Below are 18,030 nucleotides of genomic sequence, written 5' to 3'. Positions count from 1 at the left end.
ATTTACATGAGCATGTATCGTGGTTAGCGTGATTTGTACACGACAATGATGTCATGTTAAAGAGGTAAATATATATATGCACTTTCGTGGGCTTGACGCGTATATACAAACACTTACTCCATAATTTATTATTTTATTAGTGTGGTGTGATTGTAAATATTCTCGATTACTCACCTTTGCATGTATTTAAGCTTTGATTGGGGTATTTTACGCAATCGGGCCTTGAGACGTAACTGGGCTTGCATATGCAACTTTACCATTTATACAATATTTTTAAATATTTACTTCTCCATTAAAAAAATAAATAAATAAAAAGTTTCATTTGGTAGTAGATAAACGTTAAACTGAGAACATAACCAAACTAAACCACAACATTGATAAACCAATTAGACCAGTTTTAAGCCATTTATGGCTTGGTTGTGGTATGAAATTTAAGTACTACACGTGCAATTTGGTTCATGACTTTGACCCTTTGACTTTTACCTAACAATTTTTGTTCTATAATCTGGCACTACAAAATAAACCCTTTTCTAGACAAAGAATTTGTCAAGTCAAATAAGGTATCGTCGCATAATGTTTTGACCGAATGGACATTTATCAGGCAAATTTAGTAGGGCAAAAGTCATCGCTCAAACGTTTGCCTAATGAATAATAAAATTTCACTGGGCAAATAGTATTTGCCCGATGAAATAACCGATGAAAATTTTGTCAAGCCAAGTGCATTGACCAACTTAACCTAACGAACCTAACTTTCCCAACGACAATATTTTGTTGCCCAAACCCATTGTTGAGCTGGAATAGTATCCTAAATGATGACAAACTTATAATTTTGCCTAATGAATATTCCACTATTTCGTTTGGCAAAAGTATATCCTTCAAAAACAAAAAAAAATATTTTACCTGACGAAACAATAGTCAAGCAAGGAATTTTAAAAAAAGTACAAAATACATGCTCGACGAAATAATTCATCCAACAAACATTTTAATTAAAAAAAAATTCATTTTTATACATTTTATTTAAATAAATAATGAATTTTAGTTATATTAATCTCAAAAGAAATATCAAAATAAAAATAAATTACTTAATTATATTAAAACTGAAGTATTTGTACAAATGTATGTAAAATATTCTAAATTAACAAACTACTCATTAGGTGGCTGGTGGGATGGCGGCAGAAGGTCGCTTGGAGGATCGGGCAAGCGAATGCCATAGGCTACCCTTGCCTACACCATCTTTCACATGTACAGTCGGAAGTTATCCTCCTGTTGGCATGCCTCTTCGACCTGGTTTGGTACTGAGGTGATTCTGAAAAAAGCTGCTATCAAAAAAAGCTGGGAACTGTTTTTGTGTTTGGTAAACACTCAACTTCAGCTTTTTTTCACAGTTTTGGATGAAAAAAAGCCAAAAACAAGAAGCTGCAAAAACTAGCTTTGAAAAACCGGCTTTTTTTCACATCTGTTTTACATAAAAGTTTACCAAACACTCTAATACTGCTTTTTTTTTTTTCAAAAGCACTTTTACAAAAAAGTTTACCAAACACTCTGCTGCTTTATTTCACAGCTGCTTATTCTCACAGCACAGCAGAAGCAGCTTTTTTTCAAAGCACAGCAATACCAAACCAGCCCTTCTTCTCATTGTCGCATGGTCTCTAACTCCATCTTCAACTATAGTCTGGAAAATGTCCCCTTTGCAGGTTGAGACTGAAGAAGATTCCATGAGGTTCCGAATATGACCTACTCCTAGGCCACAAAACTCTTGACTTTCCTGTTGCCCAACCCCGTCCTGGATTAGGTGTTAGCTGCTCTTTTGGTAGGTCATGTTACTGCTGGGAGAGGTTAGCGAGGTACTCATCATTCTTCCATAGTTAGCATGCGTATCCCCCCGGCGTTGATTTCCTTCCTCGACTCGGTAAGTGAGAGGCCAAGTACCAGAGTGATGGATGTGCTTCTTCACTTCCCAATTAGCCTTATTTGCCATTGATTTCCACTATGAATAAAAATTTGATTAAATTTAAAAAAAGAAAAAAAGAAAAAAGAAAAGAGAGAATTGAAATGAAATGAAAGTTAAAAAAAGTTCTAAAAATTCTTGGCTTTGAGAATAACCTTAGAGCTAGTGCCACTTGTTCATCATTTCCATAGACTCAAGGGTGGATCGCTAAGAGTTTTAGAACATAAGTCTCGAAGTATTTGTGCAGCTCGTATTTCCACTCCTTGAACTGATTGGTCCACACTCGGTTTATGTACTCGGACATACCCATCTACTCCATGTCAATCTCGAAGTTGACTAAAAATAGACAAAAAAAAAAGTGTTACTTTAAAAAATACACTAAATAAGTAAAATTAATAGATCAATAAATTTTAAAAAGCTCACATACCGAGATCTCCTTCTTCATTTCCTTTTTCACCTTGGGGGCAAGCTCATTATATAAAGGGGCTTTCATGGGGCACTTGGTGCAAATGATGGCTCCTATGTCATGAGTCAAGAGGTTGTTGACTTTGGCGTTCACCACCGATATCTTGGGTTATAAACGACCATGATCTTGCTTTGTGTTATGTGAATAATTCGATCAAAGACAAGCCTTCACAGATCCCTACACTTTCACCTTCTTCACATACTGGTTGGGAGTTCTTCGTCTCTCGTAGGGGCATGGTAGCCAAATCGGCATCGTCCTGCCAGGTGTCAACAATAGGGGTTGGGCTAGCACAATGCCATGTAGTTTCTGGCTATGTATGTAGGTCAGGTCAGGGCTTCCAAACCAATGAAGCTGATGCAATAGGCCCAACCACTTACTCTACGATGGCCGTCTTGGTAACACTAATTCTTGCCAATGAAATATTCACCATTTCTGTTGGGTCATCCTAACCCCAACCAAATGAAGAACGGCAGCCACAGTTGATCAACTACGATGACATATGTAAAAAAAAATCATAATAAAGAAATAATTCTAATACATCACAGTAATTTCTTTAAAAAAATAAATAATAAATAAATAACTATTAAATGACATTATTTCTTAAAATTCATAAAAATTATATATACGTATATATAATAAATAAATAAAAAGTCTAAAAAATTGCAAAGAAATTCTAAAATTCCTAGAAATTTTAAAAATCTTAAAATTTCCACCCTCCACCCCAACCTGTATTCCACCCTGAGCCCACTCGTAGAACACTCCGTGTGACTTCCAGATCACAAGATATGTCTAGGATCGACAAAAAACATCAGGCCATATCGGAACAACCACATAAAGTCAAGCTAGATTGAAAACTTGAATAAATACTTACACAAAGCACTTAATCAACAAGGCCAGTAGTCCCACAAAGTGAAGTACCAAAAACAACCAAATAATTCAACAACGTAACATTTTTTTGTTTATTTTATGGCTGTATCTAAGCTTTTTGTTAGATTGTCTACATACTCTAAGACGGGATAAAGCCATTCGTAATTCATCATTGTCTTAAACTCCCAAATTTATCATGGCATTAATTGGTAGAAACATAGAGTTCCAGACAACAACCAATGCCAATATTTTTTTTTATGCAAAGGAAATTCATTAAATCACAAAACCTCTAGTACAACAGTTTCCAATGCAATCAAAATGCAAAGCAAGAAGAACAACATCAGGTAAACAGAAATCCCAAACTGAGGATTCAAATTGGAAAGACCAAGATGAGCTAAGGTATCCGCCACAAAATTGGAAAGACCAAGATGAGCCAGTGACGATTTTGGATTGGAAGGATAAAGTTCTGAGGAACAAAACTATGCGCATGGTGAAGGTTTTGTGGAGGAACCACTTGGTAGAAGAAGTAACCTGGGAGACAGAGGATCATATGCGAGATATGTATCCACGCTTGTTTTATGGATATTAGTAGTTATTATGTTAATGTATGAAATTTTAAGACGGAATTTTCTTAAGGGGGTAGGTTATGACAACCTGCCCTGAATTATAATATATTTTATCTTCGAAAGCGTAGAAAAGATGATTTTGCCCTTGTAACAATGTGTGGTGGATGTATAAGCAGGCTAAGGAAATGGACCAATTACTTCACCTCCTACTTTCTTGGGTCCAATTAAAATTGTAGGGTTGTTTTTGGACCAAATGGTTAGCCTAAATTTGCAGCCCAATAGGATTTGAGGCAATTTAAAATTGTCCAATTCCATGAGCCACACACACACGTGCCCTTCTTCCCGTTTCTTTCTTCCTTTCTCACACTCTCTTCACGTCTGTACGACTAAACCTTTTAACCTTCAAACATTGTCACACACTCACAGATCAAGTGAAAGGATAACATTATCGTGCTTCCCTCGACTTCACAAGTCGAGCCGTATCCTTGGTTGGAGGAGAGGATTTGCGGAACTCGAGATACCCGAGCTTCGATGAGGAGTGTGAAATTCTTCGACATGATCGCGAAGGTTTTAGTTAGTTTTGACACCTAAGAAGGTTTAAACGGACGGTCGAAAGATTTTCCGACCATATTTTGTTGATTTTAGAACCTTTGAAAGGCGAGACATTTCCAGAGGGTGAGCGTAGCCAGGCAAGACTTGGGGGTTACGACCCGGCTACATACTAATGAATAGGCATTTTGGTTTTATATATATATATATATAAATATATATATATATAAATATATATATATATATACACATATATATGCCTTATGTTTCCCATAAACGGTTTAAATGGTTTTACGTTATAAATACCATGTCATATGCATTATATATTAGTATATGTTATAATATAGTTGTGCATATTATTGCTCGACACCGTGGACGCTCAGGTAAGCTTCAAGTGAGTATATAGTGATGGTTGGGATGGTAGTGTGTATGATTATGATGAGTTGCTTTTAGTGAATTATATCCTGCACCCCGGTGTTAGTGCTCCGCCCAAGAATAGGGCTTAGCCTTCACGTGATTGTTCAACTCCCGCACCACACGTTCACCTTGGATCCAAGACAGGTGCCAGCCTGTCGTATAGACCACATTAGGTGGTTCCAACTCGTAGGTGACTTGTGATACTTCGCACAGCCTACACGTGATCGTAGCACTTGAGCGTACTTATTTACACCTAGCTTGTCATACAGACCACATAGGTGGTTCCGACTCGTGTGCAGGATTTGATCTAATTGTTGAGTTATTGATTCAGCCGTACAGGTCACGTTAGGTGACTCCGGATGAGATGTCACTTTATATTAGTGCAATTCACCTAGCGTACTTATTCATGGTTGAGATTGTCATGGCATACATATGGTTTGATTATTCTTTGTATAGTTTTCATATATGTTTACAGTATTATTTTTTGGGAGACTTATATGGGTTTTATAGCGAGGGCTTATTGCATTTGAAAAGATAAATGGTATTGAAAGTTTTGTTTTTGCCCACTCACACTTTCTGTTTTGCGCCCTTCTAGGTTCTAGATAAAAGTTCGTGTCGGTGGCTCACGAGGACTTCATGGTGATTTTGACAGACATCCACCAGTGTAGGGTTTCTTTTATGATATGTATAATTATTACTTAGTCTTCTGGACTGCACTTCGATACCTATGCTCTGGTTGTGTGTGTCTTTACTTTAATCACATTTTCATATCATTACCACTTCCACACAACGCACATGGTTACGTCACCCGCTCGTGATGGCCAACATGCCTCGATTGAGGTCAGGGTGTGTCAGTTAACATCCCACATCGCCCAGGGGAGTGGATCCTGTAAGCCTTATATGTATATTCCCAGCTCTACCTAGCACGAGGCTTTTTGGGAGCTCACTGGCTTCGGATTCTGTAGGAACTCCGAAGTTAAGCGAGATCACGCGAGAGCAATCCCAGGATGGGTGACCCACTGGGAAGTTCTCGTGTGAGTTCCCAGAAACAAAATCGTAAGGGTGTGGTAGGGGCCCAAAGTGGACAATATCGTGGTAAGGTGGAGTCGAGCCCGGGATGTGGTGAGGGCCGGGGCGGGGATGTGACAATTAGCATAGTGTACAATCATAAAAGAGTATATGATAATACATATGAAGACAACTATAAATTACCAAATAAAGAGGAAATTATAAACAAAATTCAAGAGAATAAATATTTTAGTAAATTTGATTGTAAATTAAGTTTTAGGCAAATACGATTAGTAGGAGAATGAATTGAGTGGACATCTTTTACTTGTCCGAAATGACATTTTTAGTGGTTAGTAATGCCATTTGGAATTAAAAATGTGCTTTCAATCTTTCAAAGAAAGATGAACAAATTTTTAAGACATAGAAATTTTTTGGAGTATTTGTGTAGATGATATTTTAGTACATAATAAAAATAAAAATGAACATAGAAAGCACTTAGAGATAGTTTTACAAGAATTTATTAAAAATGGAATTGTAATTAGCAAAAATAAAATAGCATTAGAAAGGCAAGATATATAATTTTTAAGAATATATATTAAATCAGTTATAATACAACTACAAGATCATATAGCGAAGAAAGTTTTAGAACTTCTAGATAAATTAGAAGATAAAAACAGTTACAAGCATTTTTAGAATTGTTAAATTATGCAAGAAATTTTATTCCTGATTTAGAAAGAAAAATAGTAGTATTACATAGTAAAACAAGTAAAACAGGACAAAAGTATTTTAATAGTGAAGATATTAAATTATTTCAAAATATAAAAGAAGAAATTAGAAAGCTTAAATCATTGACATTGCTATTAGATGATAGTTACAAGATAGTTGAAACAGATTATCATCACTAGGATGGGTAGAAATACTATATCAGAAAATACATAACGAGTCACGAAAGTCTGATGAACAAGTTTGTAGATATTCATCAAGAAAATTTAATGATGCACAATCAAGATTTCTAACAACATATTTAGAAATTTTAGGAATAATTAATTCATTTGAAACATTTTCTTTATTTTTATATAATGACGTGTTTACAATTAGAACATATTGTCAAAATATAGTTTCTTATTACAATGAGATACATACTAATAAACAGGCAGCTCGAAAATGGGTCAATTCTGTTGATTCAATTATAGGAAATGGTTTTAATCCAATTTTTTAAAATTGAGCATGAATGGAATATCATGGACCATTATCCTCAAATAGCACAGGACTACAAGGCAGAATAGCACATTTCAATAGCATAATGATATCTTAACAATTCTTTTGAACATTTAGCTGATATCTTATTAAGGCTTATTCATTGAGCAGGAATAGAATATTGTGGATCATCATCCTCAAATAGCACAAGACTACAAGGCAGAATAACACCTTTCAAAAGCATAATGATGCACTGTGGACCTCTACATTTAAGTGGATTCCAAAATAACATAAGCATACCAGCATCACCACTAGTACCCACCTTTAACTTTAATGGCACTATAGTTGAAGGAATAAAAAAAATCCAACTTTGAGGTATAAACTAAGGTACCAGAACTCACTAATAGGCGGCAGATTCCTTTAGATGATTTTTGGAATGTTCAAATCCAGCAGCCAAGTATGAGGTTAGGTCATGAAAAATTAATTAGAGCTTTAGAACAAGAATTTGATAACTTTAATTTTAATTTTCATCAAAGCCAGCATCATATTCATCCTCTTGAACGCAACCTCCAAGCCCTTTCTAGAGATCATGAGGCATTGCTTAACCAATTCATCAAAATGAACTAAGAACTCCAATCTCTCATAATGCAACAGAAGGCAAGTAACACCCTAAAAAGAGAATTGAAAATATGCATAGAAACGGATCAGCATAAGAATAAGAAAAAATAGGTTATTGTACCCATAGAACAAGAGGCTAATTAAACCATAGAAAATAGAGAGATTAAGATTAAGCTCTTAAAAAAAGATAATGAAATGGAGCAGCATCAAATAAATGAGCAGCATCTACACATGACAAACAAAGAAAAATAAAAAAGATATGAAAGATTTCTTAGGAATATATCACTAGACTTAATAAAAGATCATATCTTATGAGAAGAAATTTCAAAAACAAAATTAAGAATAATGTCATTAGACATGCGAAATGAAATCTTAAGCAGAGCATCACAGTTCATGAAAGAGTTACAGTTACAATGTACTTTGTATCAGTCCATCTTTGATCCAAAATTAGGGATGGATATTATTAAAAAGATACATCCACCATGTCTTTGTGGTAGTATAGAGAGTTATATTTGTAAACCACAAGTTATCATAGTTGTGGCCAAATTTAACATGAGAGAATTTAACCCATGGAATTTTAGTTACGAGCATCAAAAGAAGCATAATGTAGTAGAAGTTACCCCAGCCTTACTATTAGAGTTTGGCTATCTTGATAAAACATTCATTAACTATATTGCTCAATTAAAATCATTTCCTGAAAAGCTTATAAAAGTAGCAGAAAATTATCTAAAATAGTAGAAAGAAATTTGTATAAGTTTTATCAGTAGTCCTTCAGATTGGTATGTACATATGTATAAGGAGAAAGTTAGACATATAATCATGATTAATGAAGAGTCATTTAGACTATCCTCTATCTCCACATACAGATTGACTCATTTATACAAAAATATTTTGAGATTTCGAGGGATCCAAATGTTAGCTTTAGATGAGTTTGAAGATTTTAGGTATGACATAATATTAGTAGCAGAATAAGAAGAAATATTTATTTACAGCAAGACAAAAGTCCATCATTAGGCCTACTAGAAGCATCAGAATTTCAAAGGAGAAACATCAAACATATATTACAAAGTAAAAGAAGATAGAGAAAAAGAGGCAGAGCTAGTAGAAGGAGATGAACAGTACTGTAACAATTTAACAAAAGAGAAGCTGCACAACATTGACAACACGAAATAAAAAGTAGCATAAGAGAAACCAGACGAAATTGTCAATATCATTATGGACCCCGTTATAACAATAATATAATGGCATAAGAGTAAATAAAGAAGAGAGTTTAACTCATTAAGGACATTTCACACTGAAAATGTCCTTAAGATTAAATTTAAATATTATTCGGAGTGTTTCATTAAGACTCCCTATCTTTTATTTAGAAATGAAGACTAATTGACCACTCAATGTGCGTTCATCATTTAATTGTGAACTAGTCCCTTGCCAAATACATAATTGGCCTTTGTATTGTTAAATTAAGTTTTTATAATAATTTTTTTAATTAAAAAAAAAACTGATTTAGTAAATTAAGTTTGTTTGTTTTGTGTTTTTATTTTTTTAATTTTTTGTATCAAGCGGTAGATTTTGTTAGATTAAATGTTAGATTAGCCACCGACTGGGTTGGAACCTATGTCGTCATGCCATGACTCAACACCTTTCCACGATTGTGGTAAAGGAGCACTTGCGTAAATTAAGTTTGTTTATTTAAATATTTTTATCAAGACGGGGTTTGGACTCACGTCGTCATGCAATGACTTAACACTTTTCCATCACTGTGGTAAAGGGCCATTTGCGTAAATTAAATTTATTTATTTAACTATTTTTTATCACACAATTATTCAAAAACAAAATAGACGTCAACCATAAACCACCCACTAATGTGGGTTTTTGTTTTTGTTATTTTTTTCTAAAGTTTTAAATTTTAAATTATTTAATTTTCAAATTTGTTAACCGACGAGCATGGTGAAGTATTTGGCCAGTACATATAAACTCGACCAAGTGGTGACTCTAGGTCAAATAAAATATAACATCTAAAGAGAATAATTATATTAAGAGAGCATGTTGATAACACATTGAAAATCAAATATAGAGAAAAGAGAGAATAGATAGATAACAAAGAGATTGGGAGAAGTATGAGCTTCTATTCTTACTATGATTAGACCCTTTTACATAAGGTAATAATAACTTGAACGAGAAGCCCAAGCACCTCTAATTTCATTAACGATAATAAGGAATTAACTAACAATACTACACAATATGTTACAAATACGAACAGCCACATAAATATATATAAATATATATATATATATATATATTTACAACAAAATTGTTGTAGGCATAATTTATTGAACAATTATGGAGGCCATAGAGAGAGAGAGAGAAATGTGCGGCAATAGTAGAGAGAAAGAGAGAGATGTGTAATTGTGGGTGTGTTTGATTCACCCCATTGTGCCTTTATTTATAGTAGTAGAAAGGGTAAAACCTTTCCCTTTAGGATTACAACATTTAATAGGTAATCTAATCCTAATAGGAATATATAATACTTTCCCAAATTCCCTAGGATTTACACAATCACATTCCTATTCTAAATATGATTGCAACACTCCCTCTTGAGTGTGTAAATACTTAACAAACCATCGCATCAGATTCTTCAGCAGATAAGGTAGAATAGTTGATGAAGTCATCGGGACAACGGGTGATTGCGAGTCTCAAATTTACTTTGAAGTATGCATTTGTAAAAACTCACAAAAACCTTGCTATGGTAAAACCCAAGGAATGGGGAAAACCCATAAACTAAGGAGAAAAGTAAGAAAAATATGCATAATGTCTAAAACGCTCGTCAAACTAGATGAAGGTAGTGAACTCAACGGAGTATGATCATCCCGAGATGGGTGCCTCATTAAAACCTAGTTAGGTAGCAAAAACCCAGTGGGAAAAATGCTCCTAATCGTAGGGAAAAAGAGTACATTAAGAACATGTGAGTATGCTTCAAGATACTCCCCTTGAGTTAGACATACCTTCTAAATAAGAGAACTACAAGTGATTCAACTTCAGATAATTTACGCATACTGATTCCTTGGATGAGCTTCTGAAATGTAGACTTGGGCAATGACTTGGTGAAGAGATCGGCCAAGTTGTCTTGGGAACGGATTGCATGACTTCAATCTCCTGATGCTTTGCTAATGTATATGTAGACGCAATATGTCTTGGCGTTGACATTGTTGATGTATCATGGCTTGGTCGGGTTGATACATGCGGCATAATCTTCAAAGATCATTATTGGGACTCAATGATGGATGAAAACACAGCAAGTACTTCAAATATGCTCAAATAGAACTCCTAACCATGTCTCACTTGTGGCGTAGTGAAGTGAGCTGAGTCTTGGAACGATTCGAAGATTTCGCAACTAAGGTCATATAGTGGACCTCCAAGATATTGCGATATCCCTAACGGTAAAGACATAACCATTTGGGGATTTTGCCTTGTGCGGGTTTGATAAGTAACTAGCATCAGCATAACAAACAAGGCAAACATCATTCCGAGGATCAAGGGGTTGGATCCGCTGGATTGTTTTGGGATTTTCGCATGTAGTACCTTCAGGGTGCGTCTTTAATACCAAATCAGTGGTTGCATGTAGGTGCGGTGCTGCATCTTTACCAAGATCAACAGCAAAAGAGATGTCCTATCTAAATACAATGAGCTAAGTACAACGAAGTGCAAAGTTGAACTTTAGATATGGAATTTCGGATTCCATAACCTCTTCAAGGGTCTCATTTATATATAACATATGGATGATCAAAGGTATACTCAAAAGTGACACCTTTAGGGTGTAGTTCGACTGGTAGACCAAAATACCGTCAGAACAATGCTTCAACTTCAGGTCAAGGCATAAACAACGTTTTCCAAGATCCTTCATCTTAAATTCCATCTTCAGGTGCGAGGCAGTTTTCTCAAGCGCTTCCACAGTCTTAGTGAGATTCGTGTTAACGACATAAATTGTAACTCTAGCAATTTGGAATAAGACTTCATATTTTAACACGTAAGGGCATAATTCATCCTTGACTGATCAAATAATCATGTAGATGGGTATACCACATCCGTCGGATTTTTCAATCCATTAGTGAATGCTTCAAAACGAGTTACGAGGGTGTTCCATGGTTTTGGAACTATTTAAACCAGTCCATGTAATTCTTCGGGAACTTACATGTAAATCTCCGCATCTATATCCCCATGAAGAAAACACTAACCACATTTCATAATGCTGCTATTAATCACAGGACATTTAAGAGAAACCTTACGCCATAAGGCGTGCATCATATCGCACTATTTCATTCATCTCATAACACTTCCTTTCCCACTTGTAACATAATAGGGTTACCTTGGGCAGTGTAGGAACGACAGGTCCAATACATACTTTGGTAAGGAATTTAACCTGGATTGTAACTTTAGTTGTCCAATCAGTTCTACGTTGTCACTTAATCAATGGAACACAGTTCGATATCGTTGTTTTTCATTTATGTCGGTAACTACCATATAAGTGAAAGCATCGTCGATGATAATCTCATTTCAATTCCATTTAGCTCTTCCAAACTAGTATACTGGACCAAGAACTTTAAGTCTTGGGAGAAATCCGGATTAATATCATGAGATGGAAATGATTTAAGACAGTGATCGAGTTTAGATTCATTGTTGTGCCATGTCTTCCTCTTCCAGGGAAGTGAATCCTACGAACTGAGTGATCTATCGTGCTCCAGGCCAAGACAGATTGATTGGTTATCCGCTGGTGTACCGGACCGTCCAACAGGGGTGGCACACCCTCCAAGGATATTGACTCGACGTCCGTTAAGTACGTCTATCCTTGCAGGCATGTTTGCAGCTGGCATATGATCTCGTCACTTTAGCTAGATCAGAGGAATGCGTCTGAAGCAACATTCTAAAATCTAGAATTCATTGCACTTGCTTATCACGCTTGTGTGGTACAGGGATCGAGATGAGACATAGTGGGTAACGTCCACGCAAATTGGCGCCGTTCTACAGGAACGTCGACGTTCTTATCTCCCCCACGACGGGAAGACTGTCGTATTAAAGTGACAACCCGCAAATGAGCGGTAAAGAGATCACATGCAAGGGCTCTAAGAGAGCTAATGTGAAGGAGAATCATGATCGACAAAAGATACACATCCTTCTTTGAGGACCCATGGTGGTATGTTGTGGTGGCGCAACTTGGCGCATGGAATGCAACACAAATGCATAAATACAAAAATCGTCAAGTTCGTACCTAGTAACCAACTATAACATCATATAGGTTGGGTGGCAATGGGCCTTAAGGCAGACCAACATAACTGCGTACAAGGATTGCATAGCCCTAGGTACAAACCGAAAACTTGGTATGTTCACCAAAATTCGAGCGATCATTTAAATTGTACTTTATGATCACTAGGCGAGGCTATTTGGGGTGAACATGAGGATTCGATGTTCAATTAGAAACCCAAAATGACATGCAATACTTTATCGAAAACCGTCAATATAAACTCTCCGGCATTATCCAGTCTCCCAGACTTTAAGGGATAAATAAGGTGGTGAACCCATAATCGGCCATGAGGTTTAGAAGCAATGTGTGTGGACAAACATGTGACCAGTTTGTCGATTCATCAACCAAAACCATAAGTATTTATATGGTTCGCATTTTGGTTGGATTAGTCCACATATATTCCCTTGAATCCACTGTGAAAAGAGAGTCGTTTCATATCTTTGCGAGGGATGATTTAGAAATCAAGTTTCCCTAAACAAGCAGGTTTTGGCAAAGTGTGCTTATAGGCACAAAATCCTTACTTCGGGTAAGGAGATGCATCGTAGCATCATTGATCGACCTAACTGTCCCAAATGGCCATGCCAAAACAAGTAAACTGCTCAATCACCAGGCTCCAAGCCGGCCACATGTGGTGTATTCCCAGTTGGGAGACAATCCATTGGCCCTAAATCAAAGTTTCTGGCTTATTTTTGGAGGTGGTGCAAAGATATTTCACTATATTTTCTTCAATGGTTTCATTCATGATCATTGTCATCTCGAATATCCTTAAAAACTCAATGTCATGGAGAATTTAAGGTCCCTTAAATGGTGATGCAGTACCATTCATACAACGAGGAGCATGCTAATGCTCTTAATCAGGTTGGATAGACCTGAAGCCATTGTTGGAGATGTGATTTAGGTGTAAAGTTAGTGTGTATAGTACGCATTCATCTAGACAACTAACTTTCCCATATTCCAACCTAATCACGTGTTTAATTGAATCAGTCACATGTATTAAGAAACATGATTCAATTAACTTATATTCGAGGACAATATCAATAAGATTATCCATAAGTAAAACATACACCAAGCTTGAATCCAAGAAGATGGGAAAATGTTCACAAAGTAAATGATTTAAAAAGGGGATTCAGCCAACAAAGCTATCCATGTCAAAATTTTGATTTTCCAGCGATGTTTGGTGGAGCAAAATTATTCTCACATATTGATTACTAGAATGGTACTCCTCAACAACATTGGTAGGGGCACGAACAGGTGCATAACCAATGATCTATTCCATCAAGATGGAAATAGATTATGCAAGGTTGAGGTTTGGGAATACTATCCTTTATTCTTGAAGCTTAAGGTCTTAGGTGCCAAGGATCATGCTTCGGGCATGATGCCACACCTTGGCAAACCCTGATCCTACCATATGTTGTAAAAACAAACTCCAAATTAGATTGTGAGAGAGTATGTCATTCGGTGTATCCCTGCCAAAGCAGTGCATCACCATTCGATTAGGCTTTGACCAAACTGGGTCGAGCCATTCGGTAGACTCCAGTCGGACTAGGTCTATACCTTTCTCTCACGTTTGTGGTAGTAATCAGATCTGAGAATTTGGTAAACTTCATCTTTCTACATTGCTGCTTCAGGGGCGAGTTAGAAACATGGAAGGACGAGAAAAATATTCTCCAGTCAAAATTCGATCAGATTTATAAACTTTAGAATTGTACCTATTCATTACGTAATCATGACGTGCTTCGGGCAATATGTCGCATGATCATACGGTCCATAGGAGTGAGCCAAAGAGCCATGGAATCCTCGTTCAGGAGGTATTTCCATTAATAATGCTTCGGGCATAAGCCTTCGAATGAAGATCATGGCGGAAGCTTAATCAGCTATTCCTTGCCATTATTGGCTTCAATGGTTTCTCAGCTTCTTGATAGTCAAGTGGAGATTCACATCTTGTACCCCACATAAAGTGGTTTATATTAGAAACCTCCAAATCAGGAAAATCGAACTTGTTACAGTTCAACAATCCACTGAATTGGAGGGAACAAAATTGTGATTAGTGCTATGGGAATGAATCAACCAAAAGCATCAAAGTTAGAACATTCGAGTGGTAAGACATGGTTTTCATGAAAAACGTCGGGTTTTCATGGGTGTATTGTTTTATGAAAACTTCGGGTTTCAAAGGCACTAAATTTGAAACTTCAGGTTCAATTTAGTTTTATGAACAATTAGTTCATAATGAGAGGTTCCTGTAAGAAACACAGAATGCAATATGCTGATTTAAGTGTAGTGGATTTGAGGTTATTCGGGAACTCAAGTGTGAGCGCTTCAGGACTACGAAAGGATGTCAACGGTTCAAAGAAAAGAAATAAAATATTGAATCATTAATGTCCAAAAGTGAACTTCAGGTCAATAATTTTGGATTCATTATCAAATTAATGGACTGCAGGTCACTTTTAATTAATTCAATAAATCAAGCCATACAGGGTCGATTGTAGAAGCAAAAATAATAATAACATTTGGTTAAAATTATTTAGAATGCTAAAAATTAGCATTGGATTTGAAAAATATAGCCCCAAAAATATTTTGGGCTCAGGTTGGCTGCATTGGGTAGCCTAATAACTTGAAAAGCAAGCTGCATGCTTGCTGTGATATTATGGGCCATGTGATTCTGTTATAGGCAGCCCATAAAAACCAAGGTTGGAGGCTTGCTGCACTCAGGGGCCGAGAGAAAGAAATCACAGGCAGTAGTTATACTGCTGCAACATGGGCCAGGGAGCAAAAGCCCAGTGTGCACAGATGAGATGGCACGAATTGGTGCAGGCTGTATCGAGAGAGCAGCAAGTGGGCCAAGTCATTGATCTAAGGATGCAGCTGCAGGCTACAGAGATAAAAGGGAGGCAGGCTGAGTGTGGGCTGAAGGCAGAAGCCCAATGTCTGGACCAGGTTAGGTGTGCCTCTTGGCTTGGCTTCAAGCCAGCTAAGCGCAACTTATTGACTTCCCTTTTTTTTTTCTCTTCAGATTTCTAGGGTTTTTAGAACAAAAAAAAAAAAAAAAAATCATGCTTGGTTCCCCTTTTTTTTCGGTTAGGGTTTGGAAAAAATACCCAAAATTGCCTATTTTATATTGTTTCTTTGACTCACAAATTTCACATAGCATAAAATATATATATTGACAAAATATATGAACATATACAATATATATATCGGAAGGTAAATATAAATGTAAGGGGTTCATGCATCATGGGAAGTGTTTTCATGCTTCACGGTCGTTTCAAATATCTTACTTTATTTTAAGCATACCTGATTGGCAGAAAACAACAAAAGCCTTTGAATTTGTAGAAGATCATTCTCGGAAAGCCAAAATTGCATCTCCAATGCGTTGTATCACATTCAACATAGAAAAATGAAATTGAATCAATAGCATATAGATCAATTCAATAAAATAATAAATTAATCATAATAAGAATGATTAAAACGTAATACTCCCCTGATTGAAGAATAAACTCTCTTTAGTGCAGGGTCAAGAGCGTGCTGATAACGTGTTGTAGGCATAATTTACTGAACAATTATGGAGGCCATAGAGAGAGAGAAAGGTGCAGCAATAGTAAAGAGAAAGAGAGAGATATGTAATTATGGGTGTGTTTGATTCACCCCATTGTGCCTTTATTTATAGTAGTAGAAAGGGTAAAACATTTCCCTTTAGGATTACAACATTTAAGAGCAACTCCAGCGTTGGAGCCCTCCCCCCAGGCGATGCACTATTCAATCCACCTAATGAACAGTAACTGCCCTTAATGAATAGTAATAGCCCTGGCAATAGCATTTGCATCTCCACCGTTACACTTCAATAGCCCTGGCAATAAACAATAAAATATTAGTATTTTTTTTATTTATAAAATAATACAAAATAATTTTAATTGTAATATCGGATAAGATTTTTAATCGTTCTCGTTGCGCCACGTGTCATTATCCGAAGTATTATTAAATAATACAAAATAATTTTATTTGTAATTTCGGATAAGATTTTTAATCGTTGTCGTTGTGCCACTTGTCATAAAATCCGAAAAGCCAATTATTGGGGATGGATTTCCGATAAATTTTTTAATCGTACTCATTATGCCACGTGTCATTATCTGAAAATACAATTATTGGTGATGGATTTCTGATAAGATTATTAACCAATCACGTCGCGCCACGTGTCATAATCTGTTCACAATCTTTGAGGATAGATTTCCATCAGATTTTTAACGAATGACGGCATGCCACGTGTCATAATCTGTTCACAATCTTTAAGGATAGATTTCCATCAGATTTGTAACGAATGACGGCATGCCACATGGCATTATGTACAACCTAATCCTTTCTGAATCCTCCATATAATCCACCATCCATCCTCACAAATCTCACACCAATTTTCTCAAGATCTCTATCATTATTCATAGTTTCTGCTTCCTTCTTCACAAAAATCTGTATCATTATTCATAGTTTCTGTTTCTTTCTTACAATGTCTTCTTCTTCCTCAAGGATGATGTGGGAACTCGATCAAGAAGAGAAAGAATTGTTTAACGAATCAGAAGTAATGTTCAATCACCAGGGGGCAAGAAATGAGAGGGAAGAAGATGAGGAGCGTAAAAGGAGAGATGACGAAGTAAGAATGGGCAGAGCCTCACATTCCCGTCGAGTCGTCCAAGCTATGGCTCAGATTTGCAGGCCAAGCCGTTCCGGAAACCTTGATAGAAGCAGGCAACGACGAGGTATGGAACTCTTAGATGATTATTTTGTTCCTAATAGTGCATTCCCTGATACGTACTTTAGACGTCGTTTTAGAATGGAACGACATTTGTTCAACAAAATCATGATTGCTGTTTGCAACCATGATTCTTACTTCGTGCAAAAGAAAGATGCTTTTGGTGCTATAGGTCTACTGCCTGAGCAAAAAATTACTGCTGCTTTGCGGATGCTTGCATATGGAGCATCTGCAGACCAAGTGGATGAGATAACGAGGATGGGGAAATCAACCATTCTTGAGTCCCTGATGAGGTTTTGTGGAGCAATCGAATCTATCTACACCATTGAGTACCTCCGCAAACCTACAAACATGGACTTG

Source organism: Pyrus communis, chromosome 7, assembly GCF_963583255.1.
Source record: "Pyrus communis chromosome 7, drPyrComm1.1, whole genome shotgun sequence".
Taxonomy (NCBI): Eukaryota; Viridiplantae; Streptophyta; class Magnoliopsida; order Rosales; family Rosaceae; genus Pyrus; species Pyrus communis.
This window is presented reverse-complemented; position numbering follows the sequence as displayed.